This window comes from Eleutherodactylus coqui, chromosome 1, assembly GCF_035609145.1.
Source record: "Eleutherodactylus coqui strain aEleCoq1 chromosome 1, aEleCoq1.hap1, whole genome shotgun sequence".
NCBI lineage: Eukaryota > Metazoa > Chordata > Amphibia > Anura > Eleutherodactylidae > Eleutherodactylus > Eleutherodactylus coqui.
The window spans coordinates 531,112,609-531,127,407 of NC_089837.1; the positions used below are offsets into that span (position 1 = coordinate 531,112,609).

Consider the following 14,799-nt stretch of genomic DNA (forward strand, 5'->3'; position numbering starts at 1 on the left):
ACAACTCCCAGCATGTGCCTCTTACACCTCCATAGGGTTATAGTGGCTGGACCAAGAATGATAGGACAGCGGATAAAGCCTGATGGCTGGGGGGCTTCTCTGTGAGACCCCCAGCCATCAAAGAACGAGGGTCCGGGGCGCGCTGAACCCCCGCAGTCACACCAGACTGCCCTGTCCACCTCAAAGGGGCTGGTGGCATCAGAGAACGAGGGTCCGGGGCGCGCTGAACCCCCGCGGTCACACCAGTCTGTCCTATCCACCTCAAAGGGGCTGGTGCCATCAGAGAACGAGGGTCCGGGGCGCACTGAACCTCCGTGGTCACACCAGACTGTCCTATCCACCTCAAAGGGGCTGGTGCCATCAGAGAACGAGGGTCCGGGGCGCACTGAACCCCCACGGTCACACCAGACTGCCCTAATCACCTCAAAGGGGCTGGTGGCATCAGAGAACGAGGGTCCGGGGCGCGCTGCACCCCCGCAGTCACGCCAGACTGTCCTGTCCATCTCAAAGGGGCTGGTGGCATCAGAGAACGAGGGTCCGGGGCGCGCTGAACCCCCGCGGTCACACCAGACTGCCCTCTCCACCTCAAAGGGGCTGGTGGCATCAGAGAATGAGGGTCCGGGGCGCGCTGAACCCCCGCGGTCACACCAGACTGCCCTATCCACCTCAAAGGGGCTGGTGGCATCAGAGAACGAGGGTCCGGGGCGCACTGAACCCCCGCGGTCACACCAGACTGTCCTCTCCACCTCAAAGGGGCTGGTGCCATCAGAGAATGAGGGCCTGGGGCGCACTGAACCCCCGCGGTCACACCAGACTGACCTATCCACCTCAAAGGGGCTGGTGGCATCAGAGAACGAGGGTCCGGGGCGCACTGAACCCCCGCGGTCACACCAGACTGCCCTATCCACCTCAAAGGGGCTGGTGGCATTAGAGAACGAGGGTCCGGGGCGCACTGAACCCCCACGGTCACACCAGACTGTCCTGTCCATCTCAAAGGGGCTGGTGGCATCAGAGAACGAGGGTCCGGGGCGCACTGAACCCCCGCGGTCACACCAGACTGCCCTATCCACCTCAAAGGGGCTGGGCCATCAGAGAACAAGGGTCCGGGGCGCACTGAACCCCCGCGGCCACGGCAGACTGCCCTATCCACCTCAAAGGGGCTGGTGGCATCAGAGAACGAAGGTTCGGGGCGGCTGAACCCCCGCGGTCACACCAAACTGGCCTATCCACCTCTAAGGGGCTGGTGCCATCAGAGAACGAGGGTCCGGGGCGCGCTGAACCCCCGCGGTCACACCAGACTGTCCTATCCACCTCAAAGGGGCTGGTGCCATCAGAGAACGAGGGTCCGGGGCGCACTGAACCCCCACGGTCACACCAGACTGCCCTAATCACCTCAAAGGGGCTGGTGGCATCAGAGAACGAGGGTCCGGGGCGCGCTGAACCCCCGCAGTCACGCCAGACTGTCCTGTCCATCTCAAAGGGGCTGGTGGCATCAGAGAACGAGGGTCCGGGGCGCGCTGAACCCCCGCGGTCACACCAGACTGCCCTCTCCACCTCAAAGGGGCTGGTGGCATCAGAGAATGAGGGTCCGGGGCGCGCTGAACCCCCGCGGTCACACCAGACTGCCCTATCCACCTCAAAGGGGCTGGTGGCATCAGAGAACGAGGGTCCGGGGCGCACTGAACCCCCGCGGTCACACCAGACTGTCCTCTCCACCTCAAAGGGGCTGGTGCCATCAGAGAATGAGGGCCTGGGGCGCACTGAACCCCCGCGGTCACACCAGACTGACCTATCCACCTCAAAGGGGCTGGTGGCATCAGAGAACGAGGGTCCGGGGCGCACTGAACCCCCGCGGTCACACCAGACTGCCCTATCCACCTCAAAGGGGCTGGTGGCATTAGAGAACGAGGGTCCGGGGCGCACTGAACCCCCACGGTCACACCAGACTGTCCTGTCCATCTCAAAGGGGCTGGTGGCATCAGAGAACGAGGGTCCGGGGCGCACTGAACCCCCGCGGTCACACCAGACTGCCCTATCCACCTCAAAGGGGCTGGGCCATCAGAGAACAAGGGTCCGGGGCGCACTGAACCCCCGCGGCCACGGCAGACTGCCCTATCCACCTCAAAGGGGCTGGTGGCATCAGAGAACGAAGGTTCGGGGCGGCTGAACCCCCGCGGTCACACCAAACTGGCCTATCCACCTCTAAGGGGCTGGTGCCATCAGAGAACGAGGGTCCGGGGCGCGCTGAACCCCCGCGGTCACACCAGACTGTCCTATCCACCTCAAAGGGGCTGGTGCCATCAGAGAACGGGGTCCGGGGCGCGCTGAACCTCCGTGGTCACACCAGACTGTCCTATCCACCTCAAAGGGGCTGGTGCCATCAGAGAACGGGGGTCCGGGGCGCACTGAACCTCCGGCAGTCACACCAGACTGCCCTATCCACCTCAAAGGGGCTGGTGGCATCAGAGAACGAGGGTCCGGGGTGCGCTGAACCCCCGCGGTCACACCAGACTGGCCTATCCACCTCAAAGGGGCTGGTGGCATCAGAGAACGAGGGTCCGGGGCGCGCTGAACCCCCGCAGTCACACCAGACTGCCCTGTCCACCTCAAAGGGGCTGGTGGCATCAGAGAACGAGGGTCCAGGGCGCGCTGAACCCCCGCAGTCATGCCAGACTGACCTATCCACCTCAAAGGGGCTGGTGGCATCAGAGAATGAGGGTCCGGGGCGCGCTGAACCCCCGCGGTCATGCCAGACTGCCCTATCCACCTCAAAGGGGCTGGTGGCATCAGAGAATGAGGGTCCGGGGCGCGCTGAACCCCCGCGGTCATGCCAGACTGCCCTATCCACCTCAAAGGGGCTGGTGGCATCAGAGAATGAGGGTCCGGGGCACGCTGAACCCCCGCGGTCACACCAGACTGTCCTATCCACCTCAAAGGGGCTGGTGGCATCAGAGAATGAGGGTCCGGGGCGCACTGAACCCCCGCGGTCACGCCAGACTGTCCTATCCACCTCAAAGGGGCTGGTGCCATCAGAGAACGGGGTCCGGGGCGCACTGAACCCCCACGGTCACGCCAGTCTGTCCTATCCACCTCAAAGGGGCTGATGGCATCAGAGAACAGGGGTCCCGAGCGCACTGAACCCCCGTGGTCACACCAGACTGTCCTATCCACCTCAAAGGGGCTGGTGGCATCAGAGAACAGGGGTCCCGAGCGCACTGAACCCCCGTGGTCACACCAGACTGTCCTATCCACCTCAAAGGGGCTGGTGGCATCAGAGAACAGGGGTCCCGAGCGCACTGAACCCCCGCAGTCACGCCAGTCTGTCCTATCCACCTCAAAGGGGCTGGTGGCATCAGAGAATGAGGGTCCGGGGCGCGCTGAACCTCCGTGGTCACACCAGACTGCCCTATCCACCTCAAAGGGGCTGGTGGCATCAGAGAACGAGGGTTCGGGGCGCGCTGAACCCCCGCGGTCATGCCAGACTGTCCTATCCACCTCAAAGGGGCTGGTGGCATCAGAGAATGAGGGTCCGGGGCGCGCTGAACCCCCGCGGTCATGCCAGACTGTCCTATCCACCTCAAAGGGGCTGGTGCCATCAGAGAACGGGGGTCCGGGGCGCACTGAACCTCCGGCAGTCACACCAGACTGCCCTATCCACCTCAAAGGGGCTGGTGGCATCAGAGAACGAGGGTCCGGGGTGCGCTGAACCCCCGCGGTCACACCAGACTGGCCTATCCACCTCAAAGGGGCTGGGCCATCAGAGAACGGGGGTCCGGGGCGCACTGAACCCCCGCAGTCACACCAGACTGCCCTGTCCACCTCAAAGGGGCTGGTGGCATCAGAGAACGAGGGTCCAGGGCGCGCTGAACCCCCGCGGTCATGCCAGACTGACCTATCCACCTCAAAGGGGCTGGTGGCATCAGAGAATGAGGGTCCGGGGCGCGCTGAACCCCCGCGGTCATGCCAGACTGCCCTATCCACCTCAAAGGCGCTGGTGGCATCAGAGAATGAGGGTCCGGGGCGCGCTGAACCCCCACGGTCACGCCAGACTGTCCTATCCACCTCAAAGGGGCTGGTGGCATCAGAGAATGAGGGTCCGGGGCGCGCGGAACCCCCGCGGTCACGCCAGACTGTCCTCTCCACCTCAAAAGGGGCTGGTGGCATCAGATAATGAGGGTCCGGGGCTCGCTGAACCCCCGCAGTCACGCCAGACTGTCCTATCCACCTCAAGGGGGCTGGTGCCATCAGAGAACGAGGGTCCGGGGCGCGCTGAACCCCCACGGTCACGCCAGTCTGTCCTATCCACCTTAAAGGGGCTGGTGCCATCAGAGAACGGGGGTCCGGGGCGCACCGAACCCCCGCAGTCACGCCACTCTGTCCTATCCACCTCAAAGGGGCTGGTGCCATCAGAGAAAGGGGGTCCGGGGCGCACTGAACCCCCGCGGTCACGCAGACTGTCCTATCCACCTCAAAGGGGCTGGTGGCATCAGAGAACAAGGGTCCGGGGCGCGCTGAACCCCCACGGTCACGCCAGACTGTCCTATCCACCTCAAAGGGGCTGGTGGCATTAGAGAATGAGGGTCCGGGGCGCACTGAACCCCCGCGGTCACGCCAGACTGTCCTCTGCACCTCAAAAGGGGCTGGTGGCATCAGAGAATGAGGGTCCGGGGCTCGCTGAACCCCCGCAGTCACGCCAGACTGTCCTATCCACCTCAAGGGGGCTGGTGCCATCAGAGAACGAGGGTCCGGGGCGCGCTGAACCCCCACGGTCACACCAGACTGTCCTATCCACCTCAAAGGGGCTGGTGGCATCAGAGAACAGGGGTCCCGAGCGCACTGAACCCCCGTGGTCACACCAGACTGTCCTATCCACCTCAAAAGGGCTGGTGGCATCAGAGAACAGGGGTCCCGAGCGCACTAAACCCCTGTGGTCACACCAGACTGTCCTGTTCACCTCAAAGGGGCTGGTGCCATCAGAGAACGAGGGTCCGGGGCGCGCTGAATCCCCACAGTCACGCCAGACTGTCCTATCCACCTCAAAGGGGCTGGTGGCATCAGAGAATGAGGGTCCGGGGCGCACTGAACCCCCGCGGTCACGCCAGACTGTCCTCTCCACCTCAAAAGGGGCTGGTGGCATCAGAGAATGAGGGTCCGGGGCTCGCTGAACCCCCGCAGTCACGCCAGACTGTCCTATCCACCTCAAGGGGGCTGGTGCCATCAGAGAACGAGGGTCCGGGGCGCGCTGAACCCCCACGGTCACGCTAGTCTTTCCTATCCACCTCAAAGGGGCTGGTGCCATCAGAGAACGGGGGTCCGGGGCGCACTGAACCCCCGCAGTCACGCCAGTCTGTCCTATCCACCTCAAAGGGGCTGGTGCCATCAGAGAAAGGGGGTCCGGGGCGCACTGAACCCCCGCGGTCACGCCAGACTGTCCTATCCACCTCAAAGGGGCTGGTGGCATCAGAGAACGAGGGTCCGGGGCGCGCTGAACCCCCGCGGTCATGCCAGACTGACCTATCCACCTCAAAGGGGCTGGTGGCATCAGAGAATGACGGTCCGGGGCGCGCTGAACCCCCGCGGTCATGCCAGACTGCCCTATCCACCTCAAAGGGGCTGGTGGCATCAGAGAATGAGGGTCCGGGGCGCGCTGAACCCCCGCGGTCATGCCAGACTGCCCTATCCACCTCAAAGGGGCTGGTGGCATCAGAGAATGAGGGTCCGGGGCACGCTGAACCCCCGCGGTCACACCAGACTGTCCTATCCACCTCAAAGGGGCTGGTGGCATCAGAGAATGAGGGTCCGGGGCACGCTGAACCCCCGCGGTCACACCAGACTGGCCTATCCACCTCAAAGGGGCTGGTGGCATCAGAGAATGAGGGTCCGGGGCGCACTGAACCCCCGCGGTCACGCCAGACTGTCCTATCCACCTCAAAGGGGCTGGTGCCATCAGAGAACGGGGTCCGGGGCACACTGAACCCCCACGGTCACGCCAGTCTGTCCTATCCACCTCAAAGGGGCTGGTGCCATCAGAGAACGGGGGTCCGGGGCGCACTGAACCCCCGCAGTCACGCCAGTCTGTCCTATCCACCTCAAAGGGGCTGGTGCCATCAGAGAACGGGGTCCGGGGCGCACTGAACCCCCACGGTCACGCCAGTCTGTCCTATCCACCTCAAAGGGGCTGGTGCCATCAGAGAACGGGGGTCCGGGGCGCACTGAACCCCCGCAGTCACGCCAGTCTGTCCTATCCACCTCAAAGGGGCTGGTGCCATCAGAGAACGAGGGTCCGGGGCGCACTGAACCCCCGCGGTCACGCCAGACTGTCCTATCCACCTCAAAGGGGCTGGTGGCATCAGAGAACGAGGGTCCGGGGCGCGCTGAACCCCCACGGTCACGCCAGACTGTCCTATCCACCTCAAAGGGGCTGGTGGCATCAGCGAATGAGGGTCCGGGGCGCACTGAACCCCCGCGGTCACGCCAGACTGTCCTCTCCACCTCAAAAGGGGCTGGTGGCATCAGAGAATCAGGGTCCGGGGCTCGCTGAACCCCCGCAGTCACGCCAGACTGTCCTATCCACCTCAAGGGGGCTGGTGCCATCAGAGAACGAGGGTCCGGGACTCGCTGAACCCCCACGGTCACACCAGACTGTCCTATCCACCTCAAAGGGGCTGGTGGCATCAGAGAACAGGGGTCCCGAGCGCACTGAACCCCCACGGTCACACCAGACTGTCCTATCCACCTCAAAGGGGCTGGTGGCATCAGAGAACAGGGGTCCCGAGCGCACTGAACCCCCGTGGTCACACCAGACTGTCCTATCCACCTCAAAGGGGCTGGTGGCATCAGAGAACAGGGGTCCCGAGCGCACTGAACCCCCGCAGTCACGCCAGTCTGTCCTATCCACCTCAAAGGGGCTGGTGGCATCAGAGAATGAGGGTCCGGGGCGCGCTGAACCTCCGTGGTCACACCAGACTGCCCTATCCACCTCAAAAAGGGTGGTGGCATCAGAGAACGAGGGTTCGGGGCGCGCTGAACCCCCGCGGTCATGCCAGACTGTCCTATCCACCTCAAAGGGGCTGGTGGCATCAGAGAATGAGGGTCCGGGGCGCGCTGAACCCCCGCGGTCATGCCAGACTGTCCTATCCACCTCAAAGGGGCTGGTGCCATCAGAGAACGGGGGTCCGGGGCGCACTGAACCTCCGGCAGTCACACCAGACTGCCCTATCCACCTCAAAGGGGCTGGTGGCATCAGAGAACGAGGGTCCGGGGTGCGCTGAACCCCCGCGGTCACACCAGACTGGCCTATCCACCTCAAAGGGGCTGGGCCATCAGAGAACGAGGGTCCGGGGCGCACTGAACCCCCGCGGTCACGCCAGACTGTCCTATCCACCTCAAAGGGGCTGGTGGCATCAGAGAACGAGGGTCCGGGGCGCGCTGAACCCCCACGGTCACGCCAGACTGTCCTATCCACCTCAAAGGGGCTGGTGGCATCAGCGAATGAGGGTCCGGGGCGCACTGAACCCCCGCGGTCACGCCAGACTGTCCTCTCCACCTCAAAAGGGGCTGGTGGCATCAGAGAATGAGGGTCCGGGGCTCGCTGAACCCCCGCAGTCACGCCAGACTGTCCTATCCACCTCAAGGGGGCTGGTGCCATCAGAGAACGAGGGTCCGGGACTCGCTGAACCCCCACGGTCACACCAGACTGTCCTATCCACCTCAAAGGGGCTGGTGGCATCAGAGAACAGGGGTCCCGAGCGCACTGAACCCCCACGGTCACACCAGACTGTCCTATCCACCTCAAAGGGGCTGGTGGCATCAGAGAACAGGGGTCCCGAGCGCACTGAACCCCCGTGGTCACGCCAGTCTGTCCTATCCACCTCAAAGGGGCTGGTGGCATCAGAGAATGAGGGTCCGGGGCGCGCTGAACCTCCTTGGTCACACCAGACTGCCCTATCCACCTCAAAGGGGCTGGTGGCATCAGAGAACGAGGGTTCGGGGCGCGCTGAACCCCCGCGGTCATGCCAGACTGTCCTATCCACCTCAAAGGGGCTGGTGGCATCAGAGAACGAGGGTCCGGGGTGCGCTGAACCCCCGCGGTCACACCAGACTGGCCTATCCACCTCAAAGGGGCTGGGCCATCAGAGAACGGGGGTCCGGGGCGCACTGAACCCCCGCAGTCACACCAGACTGCCCTGTCCACCTCAAAGGGGCTGGTGGCATCAGAGAACGAGGGTCCAGGGCGCGCTGAACCCCCGCGGTCATGCCAGACTGACCTATCCACCTCAAAGGGGCTGGTGGCATCAGAGAATGAGGGTCCGGGGCGCGCTGAACCCCCGCGGTCATGCCAGACTGCCCTATCCACCTCAAAGGGGCTGGTGGCATCAGAGAATGAGGGTCCGGGGCGCGCTGAACCCCCACGGTCACGCCAGACTGTCCTATCCACCTCAAAGGGGCTGGTGGCATCAGAGAATGAGGGTCCGGGGCGCGCTGAACCCCCGCGGTCACGCCAGACTGTCCTCTCCACCTCAAAAGGGGCTGGTGGCATCAGAGAATGAGGGTCCGGGGCTCGCTGAACCCCCGCAGTCACGCCAGACTGTCCTATCCACCTCAAGGGGGCTGGTGCCATCAGAGAATGAGGGTCCGGGGCGCGCTGAACCCCCACGGTCACGCCAGTCTGTCCTATCCACCTCAAAGGGGCTGGTGCCATCAGAGAACGGGGGTCCGGGGCGCACCGAACCCCCGCAGTCACGCCACTCTGTCCTATCCACCTCAAAGGGGCTGGTGGCATCAGAGAACAGGGGTCCCGAGCGCACTGAACCCCCGTGGTCACACCAGACTGTCCTATCCACCTCAAAAGGGCTGGTGGCATCAGAGAACAGGGGTCCCGAGCGCACTAAACCCCTGTGGTCACACCAGACTGTCCTGTCCACCTCAAAGGGGCTGGTGCCATCAGAGAACGAGGGTCCGGGGCGCGCTGAATCCCCACAGTCACGCCAGACTGTCCTATCCACCTCAAAGGGGCTGGTGGCATCAGAGAATGAGGGTCCGGGGCGCACTGAACCCCCGCGGTCACGCCAGACTGTCCTCTCCACCTCAAAAGGGGCTGGTGGCATCAGAGAATGAGGGTCCGGGGCTCGCTGAACCCCCGCGGTCACGCCAGACTGTCCTATCCACCTCAAAGGGGCTGGTGCCATCAGAGAACGAGGGTCCGGGGCGCGCTGAACCCCCACGGTCACGCCAGTCTGTCCTATCCAGCTCAAAGGGGCTGGTGCCATCAGAGAACGGGGGTCCGGGGCGCACTGAACCCCCGCAGTCACGCCAGTCTGTCCTATCCACCTCAAAGGGGCTGGTGCCATCAGAGAAAGGGGGTCCGGGGCGCACTGAACCCCCGCGGTCACGCCAGACTGTCCTATCCACCTCAAAGGGGCTGGTGGCATCAGAGAACGAGGGTCCGGGGCGCGCTGAACCCCCACGGTCACGCCAGACTGTCCTATCCACCTCAAAGGGGCTGGTGGCATCAGAGAATGAGGGTCCGGGGCGCACTGAACCCCCGCGGTCACGCCAGACTGTCCTATCCACCTCAAAGGGGCTGGTGGCATCAGAGAACAGGGGTCCCGAGCGCACTGAACCCCCGTGGTCACACCAGACTGTCCTATCCACCTCAAAGGGGCTGGTGGCATCAGAGAACAGGGGTCCCGAGCGCACTAAACCCCTTTGGTCACACCAGACTGTCCTATCCACCTCAAAGGGGCTGGTGCCATCAGAGAACGAGGGTCCGGGGCGCACTGAACTCCCGCGGTCACACCAGACTGTCCTATCCACCTCAAGGGAGCTGGTGCCATCAGAGAACGAGGGTCCGGGGCGCGCTGAACCTCCACGGTCACACCAGACTGCCCTATCCACCTCAAAGGGGCTGGTGGCATCAGAGAACAGGGGTCCCGAGCGCACTGAACCCCCGTGGTCACACCAGACTGTCCTATCCACCTCAAAGGGGCTGTTGGCATCAGAGAATGAGGGTCCGGAGCGCGCTGAACCCCCGCGGTCACACCAGACTGCCCTATCCACCTCAAAGGGGCTGGTGGCATCAGAGAACGAGGGTCCGGGGCGCGCTGAACCCCCACGGTCACGCCAGACTGTCCTATCCACCTCAAAGGGGCTGGTGGCATCAGAGAACGAGGGTCCGGGGCGCGCTGAACCCCCACGGTCACGCCAGACTGTCCTATCCACCTCAAAGGGGCTGGTGGCATCAGAGAATGAGGGTCCGGGGCGCACTGAACCCCCGCGGTCACGCCAGACTGTCCTCTCCACCTCAAAAGGGGCTGGTGGCATCAGAGAATGAGGGTCCGGGGCTCGCTGAACCCCCGCAGTCATGCCAGACTGTCCTATCCACCTCAAGGGGGCTGGTGCCATCAGAGAACGAGGGTCCGGGGCGCGCTGAACCCCCACGGTCACACCAGACTGTCCTATCCACCTCAAAGGGGCTGGTGGCATCAGAGAACAGGGGTCCCGAGCGCACTGAACCCCCGTGGTCACACCAGACTGTCCTATCCACCTCAAAGGGGCTGTTGGCATCAGAGAATGAGGGTCCGGAGCGCGCTGAACCCCCGCGGTCACACCTGACTGCCCTATCCACCTCAAAGGGGCTGGTGGCATCAGAGAACGAGCGTCCGGGGCGCGCTGAACCCCCACGGTCACGCCAGACTGTCCTATCCACCTCAAAGGGGCTGGTGGCATCAGAGAACGAGGGTCCGGGGCGCACTGAACCCCCGCAGTCACGCCAGTCTGTCCTATCCACCTCAAAGGGGCTGGTGCCATCAGAGAAAGGGGGTCCGGGGCGCACTGAACCCCCGCGGTCACGCCAGACTGTCCTATCCACCTCAAAGGGGCTGGTGGCATCAGAGAACGAGGGTCCGGGGCGCGCTGAACCCCCGCGGTCATGCCAGACTGACCTATCCACCTCAAAGGGGCTGGTGGCATCAGAGAATGACGGTCCGGGGCGCGCTGAACCCCCGCGGTCATGCCAGACTGCCCTATCCACCTCAAAGGGGCTGGTGGCATCAGAGAATGAGGGTCCGGGGCGCGCTGAACCCCCGCGGTCATGCCAGACTGCCCTATCCACCTCAAAGGGGCTGGTGGCATCAGAGAATGAGGGTCCGGGGCACGCTGAACCCCCGCGGTCACACCAGACTGTCCTATCCACCTCAAAGGGGCTGGTGGCATCAGAGAATGAGGGTCCGGGGCACGCTGAACCCCCGCGGTCACACCAGACTGGCCTATCCACCTCAAAGGGGCTGGTGGCATCAGAGAATGAGGGTCCGGGGCGCACTGAACCCCCGCGGTCACGCCAGACTGTCCTATCCACCTCAAAGGGGCTGGTGCCATCAGAGAACGGGGTCCGGGGCACACTGAACCCCCACGGTCACGCCAGTCTGTCCTATCCACCTCAAAGGGGCTGGTGCCATCAGAGAACGGGGGTCCGGGGCGCACTGAACCCCCGCAGTCACGCCAGTCTGTCCTATCCACCTCAAAGGGGCTGGTGCCATCAGAGAACGGGGTCCGGGGCGCACTGAACCCCCACGGTCACGCCAGTCTGTCCTATCCACCTCAAAGGGGCTGGTGCCATCAGAGAACGGGGGTCCGGGGCGCACTGAACCCCCGCAGTCACGCCAGTCTGTCCTATCCACCTCAAAGGGGCTGGTGCCATCAGAGAACGAGGGTCCGGGGCGCACTGAACCCCCGCGGTCACGCCAGACTGTCCTATCCACCTCAAAGGGGCTGGTGGCATCAGAGAACGAGGGTCCGGGGCGCGCTGAACCCCCACGGTCACGCCAGACTGTCCTATCCACCTCAAAGGGGCTGGTGGCATCAGCGAATGAGGGTCCGGGGCGCACTGAACCCCCGCGGTCACGCCAGACTGTCCTCTCCACCTCAAAAGGGGCTGGTGGCATCAGAGAATCAGGGTCCGGGGCTCGCTGAACCCCCGCAGTCACGCCAGACTGTCCTATCCACCTCAAGGGGGCTGGTGCCATCAGAGAACGAGGGTCCGGGACTCGCTGAACCCCCACGGTCACACCAGACTGTCCTATCCACCTCAAAGGGGCTGGTGGCATCAGAGAACAGGGGTCCCGAGCGCACTGAACCCCCACGGTCACACCAGACTGTCCTATCCACCTCAAAGGGGCTGGTGGCATCAGAGAACAGGGGTCCCGAGCGCACTGAACCCCCGTGGTCACACCAGACTGTCCTATCCACCTCAAAGGGGCTGGTGGCATCAGAGAACAGGGGTCCCGAGCGCACTGAACCCCCGCAGTCACGCCAGTCTGTCCTATCCACCTCAAAGGGGCTGGTGGCATCAGAGAATGAGGGTCCGGGGCGCGCTGAACCTCCGTGGTCACACCAGACTGCCCTATCCACCTCAAAAAGGGTGGTGGCATCAGAGAACGAGGGTTCGGGGCGCGCTGAACCCCCGCGGTCATGCCAGACTGTCCTATCCACCTCAAAGGGGCTGGTGGCATCAGAGAATGAGGGTCCGGGGCGCGCTGAACCCCCGCGGTCATGCCAGACTGTCCTATCCACCTCAAAGGGGCTGGTGCCATCAGAGAACGGGGGTCCGGGGCGCACTGAACCTCCGGCAGTCACACCAGACTGCCCTATCCACCTCAAAGGGGCTGGTGGCATCAGAGAACGAGGGTCCGGGGTGCGCTGAACCCCCGCGGTCACACCAGACTGGCCTATCCACCTCAAAGGGGCTGGGCCATCAGAGAACGAGGGTCCGGGGCGCACTGAACCCCCGCGGTCACGCCAGACTGTCCTATCCACCTCAAAGGGGCTGGTGGCATCAGAGAACGAGGGTCCGGGGCGCGCTGAACCCCCACGGTCACGCCAGACTGTCCTATCCACCTCAAAGGGGCTGGTGGCATCAGCGAATGAGGGTCCGGGGCGCACTGAACCCCCGCGGTCACGCCAGACTGTCCTCTCCACCTCAAAAGGGGCTGGTGGCATCAGAGAATGAGGGTCCGGGGCTCGCTGAACCCCCGCAGTCACGCCAGACTGTCCTATCCACCTCAAGGGGGCTGGTGCCATCAGAGAACGAGGGTCCGGGACTCGCTGAACCCCCACGGTCACACCAGACTGTCCTATCCACCTCAAAGGGGCTGGTGGCATCAGAGAACAGGGGTCCCGAGCGCACTGAACCCCCACGGTCACACCAGACTGTCCTATCCACCTCAAAGGGGCTGGTGGCATCAGAGAACAGGGGTCCCGAGCGCACTGAACCCCCGTGGTCACGCCAGTCTGTCCTATCCACCTCAAAGGGGCTGGTGGCATCAGAGAATGAGGGTCCGGGGCGCGCTGAACCTCCTTGGTCACACCAGACTGCCCTATCCACCTCAAAGGGGCTGGTGGCATCAGAGAACGAGGGTTCGGGGCGCGCTGAACCCCCGCGGTCATGCCAGACTGTCCTATCCACCTCAAAGGGGCTGGTGGCATCAGAGAACGAGGGTCCGGGGTGCGCTGAACCCCCGCGGTCACACCAGACTGGCCTATCCACCTCAAAGGGGCTGGGCCATCAGAGAACGGGGGTCCGGGGCGCACTGAACCCCCGCAGTCACACCAGACTGCCCTGTCCACCTCAAAGGGGCTGGTGGCATCAGAGAACGAGGGTCCAGGGCGCGCTGAACCCCCGCGGTCATGCCAGACTGACCTATCCACCTCAAAGGGGCTGGTGGCATCAGAGAATGAGGGTCCGGGGCGCGCTGAACCCCCGCGGTCATGCCAGACTGCCCTATCCACCTCAAAGGGGCTGGTGGCATCAGAGAATGAGGGTCCGGGGCGCGCTGAACCCCCACGGTCACGCCAGACTGTCCTATCCACCTCAAAGGGGCTGGTGGCATCAGAGAATGAGGGTCCGGGGCGCGCTGAACCCCCGCGGTCACGCCAGACTGTCCTCTCCACCTCAAAAGGGGCTGGTGGCATCAGAGAATGAGGGTCCGGGGCTCGCTGAACCCCCGCAGTCACGCCAGACTGTCCTATCCACCTCAAGGGGGCTGGTGCCATCAGAGAATGAGGGTCCGGGGCGCGCTGAACCCCCACGGTCACGCCAGTCTGTCCTATCCACCTCAAAGGGGCTGGTGCCATCAGAGAACGGGGGTCCGGGGCGCACCGAACCCCCGCAGTCACGCCACTCTGTCCTATCCACCTCAAAGGGGCTGGTGGCATCAGAGAACAGGGGTCCCGAGCGCACTGAACCCCCGTGGTCACACCAGACTGTCCTATCCACCTCAAAAGGGCTGGTGGCATCAGAGAACAGGGGTCCCGAGCGCACTAAACCCCTGTGGTCACACCAGACTGTCCTGTCCACCTCAAAGGGGCTGGTGCCATCAGAGAACGAGGGTCCGGGGCGCGCTGAATCCCCACAGTCACGCCAGACTGTCCTATCCACCTCAAAGGGGCTGGTGGCATCAGAGAATGAGGGTCCGGGGCGCACTGAACCCCCGCGGTCACGCCAGACTGTCCTCTCCACCTCAAAAGGGGCTGGTGGCATCAGAGAATGAGGGTCCGGGGCTCGCTGAACCCCCGCAGTCACGCCAGACGGCACCAGCCCCTTTGAGGTGGATAGGACAGTCTGGCGTGACCGCGGGGGTTCAGTGCGCCCCGGACCCCCTTTCTCTGATGGCACCAGCCCCTTTGAGGTGGATAGGACAGACTGGCGTGACTGCGGGGGTTCAGTGCGCCCCGGACCCCCGTTCTCTGATGGCACCAGCCCCTTTGAGCTGGATAGGACAGACTGGCGTGACCGTGGGGGTT

General features: G+C 64.1%; 1 pseudogene; it reads left to right on the forward strand.

Annotated features, from left to right (window-relative positions):
• LOC136607204 (zinc finger protein 420-like) overlaps positions 1–14,799 on the forward strand; it is a 57,640-nt pseudogene that overhangs the window by 22,678 nt on the left and 20,163 nt on the right.